The sequence below is a fragment of the Cataglyphis hispanica genome, chromosome 8, assembly GCF_021464435.1.
Source record: "Cataglyphis hispanica isolate Lineage 1 chromosome 8, ULB_Chis1_1.0, whole genome shotgun sequence".
NCBI lineage: Eukaryota > Metazoa > Arthropoda > Insecta > Hymenoptera > Formicidae > Cataglyphis > Cataglyphis hispanica.
In genome coordinates this window covers 6162199-6178230 of record NC_065961.1, presented here as the reverse complement: position 1 = coordinate 6178230, position 16032 = coordinate 6162199, and the positions used below count along the sequence as shown (strand labels likewise).

Here is a 16032-nt window from a genome sequence, read left to right as displayed (position 1 = left end):
ACATAGAAAGATACACCTCTTAAATGATGCAAACGGCGAAAAAATCGTTCAAAGCGATCATTAGCGCGCATGTACTTATGCTGTATTACGAAGCTGTTAATAACTCTCTGCGAGTGCACGTTTGTAACGAGACGAGGAGCTTTCGCCTCTCGTAAAACGAAAATTGATTACCCTTGAAGCACTTCCGGTTCATCGGCGCCGGTGCGTTTCTGCGCGTCCGATGCCAGATACGCTTATTTTTCTCAAGATAGCGCTTTGAGAGTCGTTCATGCCGTCGTAGAAGGTATCTTTCATTTGAAAATTCTTTTTCGCGCCATCATTTATCGCGACTATTGTTTCTCCGTAGATGACGATCGGATCACGTCTTTCTTCTACTCCTTGTCAAGGATTCAAGACGCAGTCCTCCGTCCCTCTTTTTTTTTTTTACAGATATATATCAGATATATATCAAGCACTTCTTCGAGGTGCGACTCGAGTTTTTGAGCGACTCTGGAGCGCTGAGGGTGCACATTAAGCCGCTAATGATGCCAGTGGGTCAGTAATCAAATTTAACGATTTCGAATCGCTGAGGTTTCCGTCGCGAAACGAAAGTTCTGATTACACGGAAAAAAATAGTTTTATGTTTAATCTTGCAAAGATCACAGAAATTGAATCAATTGTTACTGATTTGCATAAATTGCGCTGATCAATTTCTCAAAGAAAAATAATTCTCTTCAATCTTACATCCATCCATATCATTATTATCATTATTAGATTTTTTCGATTAGGATGTGCTTCTAGAAATTAAGTTTATATAATATAATTTTTTAATTCTTGTGATTAATGTCTCTTCTATTTTCTTTTCATAACAAATTTTTTGTAAAAAGAATGATGTAGCCAATATTGCAATTGATATCTTTATTGCAATGCATATTGAAATGCAGGAAATTATCTAACAATATTAATTTAATTTTATTATAAACGTGATATCTGTTTTCGTAATAATTGATTCAATTATATGCTATACCAAAATCTTCTGAAAACAGATAGATAATTACGATAATTTTAAATGCTTGCTAGAATATTTATGATAAATATTTTTTTTTAAATTAAATTTTGAATTGTCTCTACTTCATCCAAGTTGTCTACAATTTGAAGCGGGAAATTGAGAGGATAAGAGTCGAACGAATACCGTCAAATTTTAACAATGTACGTGCTAATAATTACAAATTCTATATATTCTCGCAGTTCTATGTTGATTCTCGTTACGAAATATATGTAATAAATTTTTACATTCATGCGAATAAACCGTTTAAATGGAGTGCATCCACAATGTTAACATTCTATCTATGTATTTGTACTTATCGCAATCATGAAATGTGAAATCGTGTAATTAAGAGTTCGTGATGTCGATTAATTGGTTCAGCCAATCGAGTTAAACGTCGAGGCATCGTAATTTAAAATTACTCTCCGTTTTTATTGGCAACGTTGCTTTGCAAAAGACGAAAGCTAATTAATAACGCTTAATAAACTGATATAATTATTACGATGTATGATCTGCTGATTCTTTTCACTTTAAAATGCTTAAATTCTCGTTATTACATTGAATGGAACATTGCTGTTGAGATAATTTGTGAGCTAAATTTATTGTCAGCAAATCTTCAATGCATTACCTAACATTTTTGACATCTCTATAAAAATATAGAATATATCTGTAACAATAATTTTGACATAATTCGCGGAATAATCGCAGAAAAATTCATGGATCCTAGAAAATGCGCGTGCACGTGTTTGCGGTTTTTCCATCGTTTGTTTTCGATCTAGTAAATAAGGAATTGATCTCTTCCTTTTTGCCTGTGCGACCCATCACACCCGACAAAGTTAAATTGCGTTGCGGTTTTCGGCTTTCCCACGTGAGAACGAAAACATCGGTGTAACACATAGGCAAATATAGGAAACAATCAAACAGAAAGCGTACTGACAGAATTCTCATTTTTTCAAACCGCAAATGACACGTATCGTAATGTGTCCATATGACTGATTAAATTAATATATTTTAGTCACCGATACACATGTGTTATTTTCTAGTAAGATTAGATAATAACGGTTCGCCTTTAGAAAATAATCAAGTATGTGTATTTTTGTCGATTCTCTCTCGAATAATACGTGACGAGCTCAAGAAATGACCGAAGGTAGCAGAAGCGCATGTTCGTACGCTGAATAATGTATCTCGTTACCGATACACGTCGATAGAGCGCTCTGAAACAGATCGTCTCCATGTGGCACGCAAATGCATCTTCTTGCGTAATAACGCGTCGATAAAGGCATGTTCAATAGTGTGTTTCGCTCAGCTTGCACAATGCTTGTTTAGCATCATCGTTCACAAGATCTTCTCTTACTGTTTGCATAATAACTAGAACTGATTGTACATTACAGTCACACTATTTACAATCAATTAAAATTGCGATTTGGAAACAGTTCAATGATAGTTTCTAAAAATACGACACAAGGCTATTTGCGCAAATTTTGATTGTCAAATTATAAAATCTAATTTCCAAAAAAAAATATAATTTAAAATTTGATGGCAATGTCTTTTCTCTCTTTTAAAATTCGAATAGTAATATGATTTATGATGATTGATTAATTACGAACGTCATATCAATAATTTCAAATATAATTGAAAATCAATATGATAATATATCTAATTACAAAAGCCAATCGCGAGAATGCAAATGAGTTTCATAACTTTATAAAATACTTAATGTGTTCAATGTTATGTCTCGCTCTGTTGGCCATGTGAAAAAAAAAAAGATTCAAGAAGAAAAAATAACTTGACCAAAATATACGTAGCTTGTATTTTATTATCAAACCATCGCTCTTCAAATATTTTTTTTTTTTTTTTTCTGAAAATCCATCCAGGCAGTTTTACGCACTACAGTGACAAGCAAACAAATAAACAGGTCGGGACTTATTTTTGTTTTGGTAAATAACTACTAAAAAAAAGTATACTTTGAACTAACAATACAAACAAATCCTACGCAACGATAATATTTTGTAAATTCACAACAAGTTCAGTCAGCGAGTTTTTTTTACGGCCGCTGCGAATGTGCCGAAGGATGTTATTTCGTTTTTCAACGACGGCGCGGTGGATATATAGAGCCGCGCGGCAACTTCCGCGTGCCGAAAAACTTCGGGATTTATTCATTACACCTGCGTTGTTACCATCATACTCGCGTCACATACGTCTCCGTGAGATACGAACGCGCCTTGCCTCGTTCAAGCACTTTCGACCATGAAAACATTTTTCTACTACATTAAATGGTAGGAATGCGTACTAGTGCATGAAGGCGTATATCCCCCCGACGTATTTCTCGCTCCGTTATATATTTAAAAAAACAGTAGCATGAACTTTATTCTTTCTTCTTGTTACGCAACGGAATCTTTCACTTTTCCGTATAATTAACAATAGTCATCGTGTTTCAAGAATAACGATAAATTCGTAAAATTAAAGTATATGTATATGTATTTTGTCAAAATGCAGACGATAAAAAATCGTGCATTTTGTATAATTTATTTAGCGAATTTAATTACAAATACATATTGTCGTTTGAATAGTGGTGGAAATAGCGAATTGGTAAATTTTCCCGCGGAAAATCTCGCGCTATATTATAAGTATCGCTTCAAAGGGCAAAATATTCTCAGTCGTCGCCGAATATGTTAAATATTTCTTTGAGTCGACAGGGAAATAGATATCCGCAGCTTCAACTACAGCAAGTTGCACGTAAATGAAACGCATATCTCAGAACAAAGATTTTCCGCGGTCGCTTTTGTAATATAGATATTTGTTCCTTGATACATTGCAGCTTCTAGCATGTTATACATCGAAAATATACAGATGCGAGGAACGTATCAGATTTTCATCGTATATGTATATGTATATCCAGTTTAGAGAAATCATTACAAGAGAAGATGTGTATGTATGTTTTGTTCGTTAGGCTAAATTTAGCTTGAATTTTATTGTTTAATAATTTTCCTCAAAAAAAAAAAAAAATAATCACATTCTATATTTTGTGTAATAAACTAAAATAAAAATTATCTGATATTATTCTGACACGGAAAACAATTATTGAAATTATCAAGAAACTGTATGTCCGAATGCAAAAAAATATTAATTTGACAAATACATAACCATAATTAATGTAAGTGTATTTTTTACTGCAACATGGAGAACACAAATATACGCGCGTGTTATATCGGGAAAGAACTTTGTCAGTGATGTACGCTCAATAACAGAAAGCAAGGACGGCAATAACTTACAAAAATATACGCTCGCGTAGTACATTTGTACCGGGTGAGACGAGAATTAAAAGAGGCAACGCGCACGCGGCGTGACGAGCACCGGTGGGCGCTGCTGCACCTAAGAGCCTCGTCGTCATCCTCGTCCCTCCTCCGGTTTCGGGAGAATTGATAACATAAATATCGTGGCGGACAGTGGCCGCAATTTATGGGCATTGTAATGACCCTTAATGTGCATGAGTAGTTTGGCTACAAAGCCCTCATAACTCTTACGCGGAGCAAACGTTGCTAATTTTCTTGCGCCCGCCGTTTAGGCTGTGTCTTGTGCTAACTCAACCTCTCACCCTCATCCCCGACCGTCCTACCGCTCGCGAGCTCCGACTTCCGTAAAAACGTAAATTACAGCCGGGCTAGGCGAGATCATCGTATTCCATTCTTATCTCAGACTCCGAACGTCCCGCGCGAGATGATTCATGTGCGTTTTCCAAAGTCCCGATCTCTGTGATTTTAATCCGCCGTCGTATATTCCCACCAATGTCGCGACCGATGTTCCAAGTCACGAAGAGGGACGATCCGTTTTTAGATAATTTATAAACGATATTCAGCCGTAATAATTCTTAATAATCTTCTACTACTAAACAATTTTAATAAGTTAAAATTTTTGAAACGACAAGAAGATAAGATAAAGGTATAAAACTGAATAAAGTGTATCTTTTATCAAAGAAGCTTATGATTGTATTTTATCGGAATAAAGAAGCTCAGGTGAGAAATATTTTCTCCTTATTATTGCATTTAAATATATATAGACTACTATATATCATCGAGTCTATTATATTATTAGGTTAAAACTTAATAGTGATATTATTATGATAAGACATAATATGTCGCACATGTAAGATTAGTTGAAAATTACGTTAGTCGATAAAAAATTATTAATAAATCGCATAATGATTTTATAAAAAGCAGAGAGTTCTATTGCCTAAATGCACATTTTATCGCATTAAATAAATTTTTTAAAAACATTCATCTACAAAAATCATCTATAAATTTGTAGAGAAAATGAGAAAATATTTTATAACATTTGCGACTCAATTCAAACACCTTCATCTAAATTGATTAATTTTTGCTATTTTTTATATAATTAATAAATATTAATTTCCTTGAATTTTAATTACACGTCAATACGCAATATTTGTTTCAAATAAATATTTTAGCAATCTCAGAAGAATTGGCACAATAATTTAATTATCTTGATACTGTCTTCAATTATAATAAATTGTTATATGTATGTATATAATTATGCTTACCACAAAGTTACGTCCTTTTGCCGTAAAATATTATAACGTGTGTATTATCGACATCTCTCAGTTTGCAAAAATAAATAACATTTATATAAAATATAATTTAAATAATTCTTACGTTAAGTACTAAGATTGAGTAACTTCATGCTAACGTATTGACATTAAATATTCACGTTACAAATGTTTATATTTATCTCCTTTTCTTAAAAGACGTTTTTGTGTTATTGTTTAAATAATTATCCAAATTGTTGCTCAAATAATCATCGTAATAATTATTCGTAGTAATTATTATTAGCTATATAATGTCAGTCTCAAAACTTTCAACTTACATTTTAATGAAATTATCTATAATCTATTTTATTTTATCCAATTTTATCTTTGATATCGGAATTTGCATTACGACGAACTCAACTCAATTGCCGGTTATACGATTCACGATGAGGCACCGAAAGCAATAGAACTAATGCAAGAGCTGCTTTTTCGCGCAATTGTCTGTCTAATCCAGAATTAAATAACGGAGCGTTGAATTAGCCTGATCCTTTTAAAGTTAGATTGATGAAAGACACGAGCAGAATTAAACAGCCTCTCGCTCAAGTGCTCCTGAAACATACGATGGGAATAAAATACTGTGGACTCGCGGATTGAATGTTCAATGTTCAATTCTCCATTTCGCTTTGTCTTTAATTCTCAAAGATATGCTTACATTTAAACGTTTATGCCACGATAATGATAGTTATGTTTCTCTCTCTCCTCTCTCATTTGGCACCATTTTTTAAATATTTATTTTATTTTATAAAAAATGAAATTTATATTTGATCTCAGTAAATAAAATTTGCTTTAGTGTATTACTTGCTACCTAAATGAAATTATCAAATAAGAACAATTTTACATGCATTTTTGATGATAGCAAAATTATAGACATCACTAGCTTTAATATTTTCATATTTCCAAGTTATTACAGTCTTAACATTTTAGCATTCATCTTTAATCTTATAAATAATTATGTAATTAAATCAAAATCTGGTAATGCATGTATATATATACATGGTAGAATATCTTTTAATTGCATTGACAGATAGATATTATCCATTTTAATTTTTTTTTTCTATTCCACTCAATCGCAATTATATGCGCATCTATTACGCATATAATTACATAAGATAAAGTTACGTTCCATTCTCGTGCATTATTTTAGCAAAGGAAACTCTCTCTTGTAACTAAACAAACAGGATGGATGATGAAAACCCATGATGCTATAACACGAAACTTCACTCGACCGAGAATATCGGTCGAATATTTTAACAGCGATGAATGTTATTTGAATCGTTATATCCTTTAAAATATGCGGTTACAAAGATTTTTTCGCAGGTTGGCTACAATTATAAAATTTTCAAAAAATCGAATATAAAAATCAATTTTGATTCAACATTCGTCGGCCGGCAATAAAATTTGATGAGTCTCTGCCATCTCATAAATATTTTCGAAAGTATCTCCCTCTAAAAAAATACTCATATCTTATTAAAAAAATATCACGTAATGATTAGAAAATAGAAGTACTCTTGGAAGTCATCACAGATGTTTCTGGTTCTTTTCATAGATGTCCCTTTCCAAATTGCGTGTATCTAAATCGAGATTATCGACTTAATAATCGCAACTCTCGAAGTGAAATACAAAATATAATAAACAGCATGGCCTAGACGCGAACTTTGCAAGAAAAAGTTGTGAGACCTTAAGGCTCTTATCGGGCGCTAAGGAATATCAAGCTTTTTGCTAAGCTTCCCCCCGCTTTTATCGCGAGTTATAAACTTTCGCTCAAGAAGGCGACGCTATAGTGGAATCATTTCACCCCTGTGTGTAATAGATCGCTACAACTGTGTTAAAGAAATCTTGCGTATGAGAAATATATTTTTTTTCATCAATGCTGATGGCAAGGATAGAACTTGAATGTCTTGCTGCATGATTTTTGATAAATGATTCTTTTAACAATTAATATAAAAAGAAACAAGATTTGTTGAAAAAAATTACAAATTAAAATAAAATACAAAAGTACAACAACAATTATATTTTTATTTTTTATCAAGTCAGGCATAAGGTTTATATCAAATTAAAAAAATTATATTTTTATTCTGAAATTTTTATTATAATAGAAAATGCATAAATATAGAGTAAATAATGTACTTAATAGATTTATTGACCAAAATTTATTCATTTTAACAATATTATATTCTCTGTCTTATTGTTCTTGTTTCTTAAAATATTACGTTTAAAATATCATTTCTTGAAATATAAAAGCTTAAAAAAAAATAAAATGCGAAATTTAAATCGATAATCGAGTTTTACAAGAACCTTTCGATTTTTATCTTATGTGACATAATGATGAACGATGATGAGTAATATAAAAGTAGTCGAAGGAGATATTACCGGCTGTTACGATCCCTATTTATCTCTGCAAGTAATTTCAGAGAATCTCCACACGCGTAGCGCAAGACATGTATTTTCAGTTTATGTATCGAAGTCGGTAAAATATAACTTGCAGCTTTTATAAAGCATTCACCATAAATCTTTGAGAAATTTTTCACCACCTGCAATACTGCGTAATATTATGTGTACTTTATATAAACCATAATAATATGAGCGCATGCATAATTTGTATGCATATACACTTTTAAGATATCGAAAGATTATATTATCTTTTATTATCTAAGGAGTCTCAATAAATTTTAAGATTTTAAGATCTTAAAGATTCTAAGATATATTTATTATAATGGAAAATAAAAGTCCTTTAGGTCGTTATTGTTACACGATGTGTGATCATAAAAGCGCAGGCAAGATCGAGTGCGTCCCATAATGTAAAATTGTTAAATTCCCCATAATTTATAGTCGACGGAACTGTATTTGCATAATCTCTATAAACGCAAAATGATTGTTGGAATCACAATTCACACCATTTTATGGAGAGAAATGGTCGTAATATATTTTTTTCCGAGGATAGAGCAGTTCCACACGGTTGCAGCCTCGACCAGACTTGTTTTTACTAAGTTTTTGAAAACGCGCACTTCTTACTTGTTTAAGTACGATAAGTGGAATTATTCAGCTTCATATGCCAGAAAAATTTCAACGTAACTTATCACAGTGGTTCGCTCATATTTAAATACCTATTTAAATTAAATTTCTACGTGTAAACATTTAAATAGCAAAAATATAATAAGCGATATATAAAGAGATAATCAAACATTTTATTTAAAAAATTGATATAATAATTTAAATAAAAAATAAATTTATGTTCGAAATAATAGGATCGGAGGATTGCAATAAATATGAAAAACTGTTAAACTTTATCAAATAGAGATGACTTATTACTCAGTTTTTATAAAATATTTTGTTCACACATTAAAATATAAAATTTATTTGTTAAAAAAAGAAATCTTTTCATAAAAACTCATAAAATAATTTTTAAAAAATTTCCTTCAATTATCCATCGCACGATCATATTGACATATGATTGATAATTAAAAGACTTAACTTTCGCGTTTACTTCAAAGCTGGGAAATGGGAAAGTTGAATTGTGCGTATCGTTGCCGTAGGTAAGGAATTCTTTGGAGATTTATAGAGAGAAAGAGAGAGAGAGAGAGAGAGAGAGAGAGAGAAAGAGAGAGAAAGACAGGGGAACTCTTTTTTATCTCTCTCTTTCTCTGTGCTCTGACTTCGACGTGAGCCAAATCTATAGAGGCGCATCGGCGTCGGCGACGGTACGGGGGCAACGAGAACTTAAGGAAGGGAATATACCCGACGTGCCAGAATATATCGTCGGCTAGATCTCTCACCCTGTACTCTGATTTATTTTACGCCGGCGAGAGCGGCAGCACCCGCCTACAATTTCGAAAAGTCAGCAGAGTACCGCGTGTCGTGTGTACACCGCGTGTACGGGATTTCAGAAATTTAAGAGTCTTCAGGCTCGTCTGCTCGCTCCAGTTCTTCCATTGATCGTCGTCTTACAAATGAATGTGTCCTGTTCGGAAAGGTATCTAAGCCATCTTTTTTTATTAGATATGAGACGTAAAAAGAAGATTCAATACAATTGTACAATAAGGCCGAGTTTATGATTTTTGTTCTACGATATTAAAAACTTCCAATACAATCATGTGCTTTTCCATTAACAAAATGCTTTCTGCTCGAAATAATAGAAATTTGCATTTAAATCTTTTACAAAAGGATCGTCTGTAGTACAAGTCGCAAATCTGCGCAAAAATAAAACCTACGTTATAACAGCTAAAATTTGATAATGCGCTTCAGCGAAACGTTTTCGCTCGTGATTTTATCTCGTCTGTAATTGCAGCTCAGTTAGTGAGCGAATTTTTCATGCCAGCGCATATGAATTTTAATACGCATTGTACGACCATTAAATAACATCGAAATTTAATTAGAGTTCAGCATCGACGTTTCTATTGTTAAGTTAAAAGACAAAAAAATTATCTTCTAGATCCACCCGCAAACTCTGTGAAAAAATTATATAATTTCTTACGAGCTCTCGTGACGTGAAAGAGTCGTGAAAGATAGATTAGTCGTCCGTTGAAATATAACACGAGCTTAAATTTAGAAATAGGACAATTTGAAGGCGGTCAATCGACATAACGACTTACGGTTCGTGGAAAACGATTCCTGTCGTTCGTAACCCAACGAGGATCAATGATCCTCGAGGTTGAACGCGGCCTGTTTTAAACGAGAAGCTTAATTCGTGCTAATTTTCTGCTCGGCGAAATATTTCAATGACATTACCAAGCAACAAAGCAACACATTCAAATTTTTAGTAACTTTATGCTCTTTTCAATACTCATACAATTGTAGTAAATATTTTAAATTCGTTCTTCTTGAATTATAATTTAATATGAAACGTTTCTATTATCTCTAAATTTTAACTATATATTTCTTCATAAAAAAAAGATTATTTTCTCTTTCGCTTATATGGCGATTTTGTCATCTTTTTTTTATCATAATATATTCATAGCACGCAATTCGTTTTTAAATCTAAGCAATATCGTTCGAAATGTTTTCGGTATATTGTTCATGGAACAAAAAAGGAGATCCGGAAAAAAGAGATGGAGGTGCAATAGGATGCCTCTCTATAGCGACGATATATTTCTTGAATTATAAGGACGCGATAGCGGAAGCATGAAGAAGGTGGCGAGTCTACCACGAACAGCCGACACATGTGTGAAAGAAGAGGGCGGGAAGTCTTGAAAACTTTCCGAGATCGAACACGACTTCTTCGAGAAGCGAAGCCCTGCTCCATTATGGGACTACGAGCTTTTCTCCCTCTCCTCCTTTTCCCTCCCGTTTGTTTTTGCGATATATCCGTCGCGAATTTCGTCCTCCCCTCTACCCTTACACTTTCGACCCCAAAATTTCACTGAGAAAAAAATCGTCTTCAAATTTATCAGGAAATCGTGAGATCGCGGTGCGCTATTTTTTAAGCACCCCATTTGCTGCGTACGCGATTAGGCTTCTATTCAATCTACCAAAACGAAAAGCCATTACGAGTTTTTCTCGAACGAGTTTAAACCGGGTGAGGTCCAACCGGTTTCTGTAATTTTCTGTACTGCATCAATCAATCCATCATTATACTCGGAATATAATAATATTCCAAACTCCCGAGAGGAGAGGGTAAAGAGCGGAAAAGGGGACCGGGGATCATTAGTCAGAAACGTCAAAGACAAGGCGACTGTTTCATGGATAGAGCGCCGTACGGCCCTTTGTACGATTTATTTTCAACAGTGGGAGTTATTATCCCGCGAACATTAAAGCCACATTTTTCAGTCGCGCGCGATTTTACGCTTTTAAATGGCAAATTTGGACAGCGGACGTAGTGCGTCATATTACAAAGACGTAGCCGGAAATTAATTCTGGCCAATATAAAAGTTTCATTTTGATGCACTCTATTTATGCTATATATTTTTATTTATTTATTATTATGCAAAAGTATTTAAATAGAGTGCATCTAAATATATCTCAACTTTAACGTCACTTTTAATATAATTACTTGAACTATTTTAGAGTTTATTTTTCTGTAACTAAAACGTTGAAGAAACAATAGAATTATATATAGTTGAAAGTGGACATTTTTTTTTTAAATAATTATCTATAAACTTTGTAATCATCATAATAATTTTTAAACTGATCAGAGAGGTAATTTAGAAACGTTAAGATAATCGTCATGAATGCGGTCCTACATGAATCCGACATGTTAATGAAAGAGGAACATTATGGCAGGACGTTGTCGAGCACATTCACATTTGCATAGAACAATCGATAAAGTCTTTTTCTTACAGGCAGTGCAAGTACGCGATTGTTATTCAGGGATGTAAATGCAAAGTAATGAATCCTGGCAAAACGTACGTATGCGAACTGCGTGGATAAACATATTTAAAACTATAATATCAAGCTGCTTTGCATCGAGAAGAGTAATTTTGCATGCTATTTAATCACTTAATTATAAATTCCCGACGCACGATTCATCGTAAAATACAAGACTCTCTCTAAACATAAATTTTCCATATTTCTGTATCGCTCGTAGTTTCAATAAATGCGAATTCAAGAATGGAAGTTCCGGCAAACATAAAGGGCCACGTACAGACATCGTACAAAGTAATATCTGTTACCATCAAGATATCGAAGATTGCCAATATCAGGATAAGCGATATCAATATGGATTTAGACGGAGTTTCGCGAGTCATATTTTCCCGACATACGTTTCTTTTGCCCGGCCGACGAAGCTTTATAACTCTTTGCACTTTCGCGATGTACTAACCCCGACGACGACGATGCCATTAAGCGGGATGACCGCGCTTTACCACGCTAAAATTCTAGTGCGATGCTGTATACAAGTATACGTTTCATGCAAGCCGAGAGAATATTTATCGGCAACCGGACTCCGGTTTTTCTTCATATCTCCTCCATCTATTTTATTTATCTCGAAAAGAGATACGATCTCATATTTTCAGCAATGTATTTTCTTGTACGTCAATCTTTTTTTTAATTACGCTTACTTAGTATTAATCAAAAGTCTCAATCTTTAGAAGAAACATCGAATAGCAAAGAGAGCGTGATTCTTTGCTATTCAAAGAGCATTTGCTATTCGAGAACGCTCCATCTACATACATCTTGGACTTGCATACATATGCGCAGTTATATCTACCCGGACTTGACTCGAGGAAGGCTAATCTTCAGTTACAAGCGGGGGCGATTATCCGCAACGTGTTATCGCAGCGGCGCTGCCGGTCGTTACTACCGTCATAGAAAAGATAAAAACTGGGGAAAAGATAAAAATTGAGTCATCGGGATCGGAATCTCCGCATATTGTGCGTACCATCGAGTGCTGAAAAGTGCTGTTTTCCAGAGGAAGCGAGAAACGCGAGCGACAGAGAAGAGACAGAGGGTGGCGGAAAACATTGAGACCCATCGTCGCAACTGGGCGAACTTGAAGACACGAGGGGATTATATCCCGCCCATCCTTTATCAACGCCAAGAGCGTCTACTGCTATGATACTAGTCCTTTCGTTGTAATATCACGGACGATATTCGTTGCTCTTTTTATCATGGCTTTTCGCCACGGCAGCGGAGCGGAGGTCGAAACGAGCCGCTCGCCCTCTCTCGAAAGCAGTAACTGATAATAGGAGCGAAAGGAGGAGGGCTCCTACCATCGTCATATTCGTTACCCGAATCTTCATTCATCTTTCCCCGCGTCTCGCCTCGGGTAGAAGCAAGACACGTGGCGATGACCCGAACACAGGGGGATGCATAAGATAACGTTTAATTCTCTACCGAAAGATGGAGGGGGATAATACCTGCCTACTGTACAGAAATATAATATTATACCTGTCGGCATAAAACTTCTCCAAAATATTGAGAATTTATATAAAACGATATAAGATATGTAGAATATTATACGAGAAAAACACAAGAAATATATTTTTTTGGCCTGAAAAAAGTAAATGGATTATGAAACAAATAAATAACATTTTTTTTAATCACTTTCAAATAAATTTTGTTATACATATAAATATATATATATATATATATATATATATATATATATATATATGATATTAAAATTTTTATGTAATATTTAAAAAATAATATGTATATTCTTATAAATATACATATTTTTTATACTTTCTCAGAATAGAAACATTAAAGGCAACTTTTACATTTTTAATTAAAAAAGTAAAGCAAGAGTAGCAATTAATAGCGATTTCAAACAAACAACCATAGGTTCTCTCAGATTAATTCTTGGCATACAAACAGGTTAATTAATTACTTTTGACGAGGCTGAGTTTGATCGCTGTTTATTCACGGTCTGTTAAGTGAAATGGAAGGTTCGTATAGCTGTTCTCCATTCTCTCGCGAAAGAATCGAATTAGGAAACATTGTTGCTCCAATTTTTCGCATTATATATTGAATCGGGAGAGAGAGAGAGATGCACAGAAAATGAAAGATCTTTTCGGGGGAACTTTGCTAAAACGAATGCAGTTATTCGACGGGCTCTTTTCTTCATTAGAAAAAGAAAACTTTCTATCGAGCGAGAGAAACGGCAACAGAAACGATTTCCCTTCCCGCCGTTACGACGACGATGAAAGGCGCTTACGGACAAATTGCGATCACAGAGCTTCACGCGATACGCCGACGAGATGGCGATCAAATTAATCCATCACTCGGATTACTTAGTCACATGACAAAACGCGGTCAGGGCTTACAAAATTCCGATTAATCCTTTGCTGCAACGGAAAGTTTGAAATCCTGTGCTCATTCTATGAATAACATCATATTCCAGCTCTTTTCATTATCGTATTTTTTTATGCTATAATTTTACAAATATTTATACATTTTATTTACTTTTATTATTTTATATTTTCCGATAGTTACTAATAACTGCAGCAGCTGTAAAAAGTTGAGAAAGTAAAAGAGATAAAAATCACTCTTATTTTACTTAAGAGAAAGGATATTTTAAAATGATATAAAAAACTAGAATTGTTTAAATTTGATTGCATATCAAATTTAAGTCAGTTCTTTAGAGGCAATCATTTACGAATAGCCATGTATATGAATATTTAGCGCGAAACCAGACAAAGTGCTAATGAATTCTAAACGTATGGATGATCATTAATGAATGTGCGGAATCGGCCACGCAAATTTTTTCAAATGAACACACGTGGCTCGATAATATCAGCGTACTGGAAATTTCATTTTACATTCGACAAGAGAGAGGAGAGAGGATGAAATTTGAATGCAGATTAGTTTCTTGTACAAGTGCACGCTGCTCCAGCAACAGGCAAGAATTACAATCGCCATAATGCACGCGTTGTAAAAACCATTTGCTCATATCCGTATGTGGTTATATTCTATATGACGTCACTTTACATACGTAGATTGCATTAAAAGCGGCGGCGCGCGATACGCGCCAGCGATTTTTTTTTTATGTATACATTATGATGCATACAGCCGGCACTTGTCGGGAATAATTCAATTTCTGCGTAACAAGATTCCCGTGCGAAAGACCATTTTGCGGTGTTGCGTAGGGGCGTCAACAAGCCTCGCGCACCAGACGCTTACGGATAATTAGATGAAAAGATAATCAGGTAGAGCCCGAATATTTATCGCAACAAGATGTTCTTTACTACGAATTGCAACGGAGATGCTTTCGAATTATGGATGCATTTTATCATGCGACTGCGGCATGATTTAATTCCCAGCTATGTGCATCTAAAAGTTTCGCAATTAGGAAGATCTGAATTTTATGCGTTTAAATGAACTCATTAGAAGGAAACTTTCGTGAGAGCCGGAGAATTTTAGATTAAATTTGAAATTGTTATATCGTGAAATATTCATACTGTATATTAATCTTCGGTGCGTCATTTTCTTCGGTGACTTCTGTTTGTTTGCGAACATAATTTTATCGCAGACATAATTCAAATATTTCAAATAAACATATGCTTTTAAGAATATTCCAATTGCCATGGTATTAAACCATTGCGTTAAATCTGTTTTATGTATCTACGAATATACGGTTGTAATACGATAAAAATAATTTTTTATGTTTTGTTTGTTTCTTCGGTTACAAATATGATAATAATCGCGGAGTTTACTCGAAATTGTCACTTGCCCGATAAATGTTACAATAGCTTAACTGTAAATTATTGAACTCAGGTGTACACGATTCGGCTTAGCTCCGCGCTTCTGACTACTAATCACGGATTGTAACCACTGCGAGGTTACTCTAATACTTCCGAATAATTTGCGATTGGCCGAATGTATCGGTCTTCGTATCTTCGTTACATTATCCGCTACTATCAGCTGTTTCTCGCGAAATATTCTCCTTGTTTATAGATGATATGTAACGAGTATGCAAAAATATGACAAATATTATTTGTGATACAGCGCAATGACGATCGCAGCTTTTGTT

General features: G+C 34.1%; 1 protein-coding gene and 1 long non-coding RNA gene across 9 annotated transcripts in view; one reads left to right on the top strand and one right to left on the bottom strand.

Moving 5' to 3' along the window:
* Positions 1–16032, bottom strand: part of LOC126851595 (uncharacterized) — a 282884-nt gene that overhangs the window by 47878 nt on the left and 218974 nt on the right. The gene's annotated exons all lie outside the window — the stretch shown is intronic.
* Positions 1–16032, top strand: part of LOC126851567 (lachesin-like) — a 132661-nt gene that overhangs the window by 65221 nt on the left and 51408 nt on the right. The window contains exon 1 of one of the 8 annotated variants that reach the window (XM_050595666.1): positions 516–534. The exons of the other annotated variants lie outside the window; for them this stretch is intronic. The gene's annotated coding sequence lies outside the window, so the exon portion shown is untranslated. Of the gene's footprint in view, positions 1–515; positions 535–16032 lie in introns of those variants that run through there. 8 annotated transcript variants of the gene reach the window in all.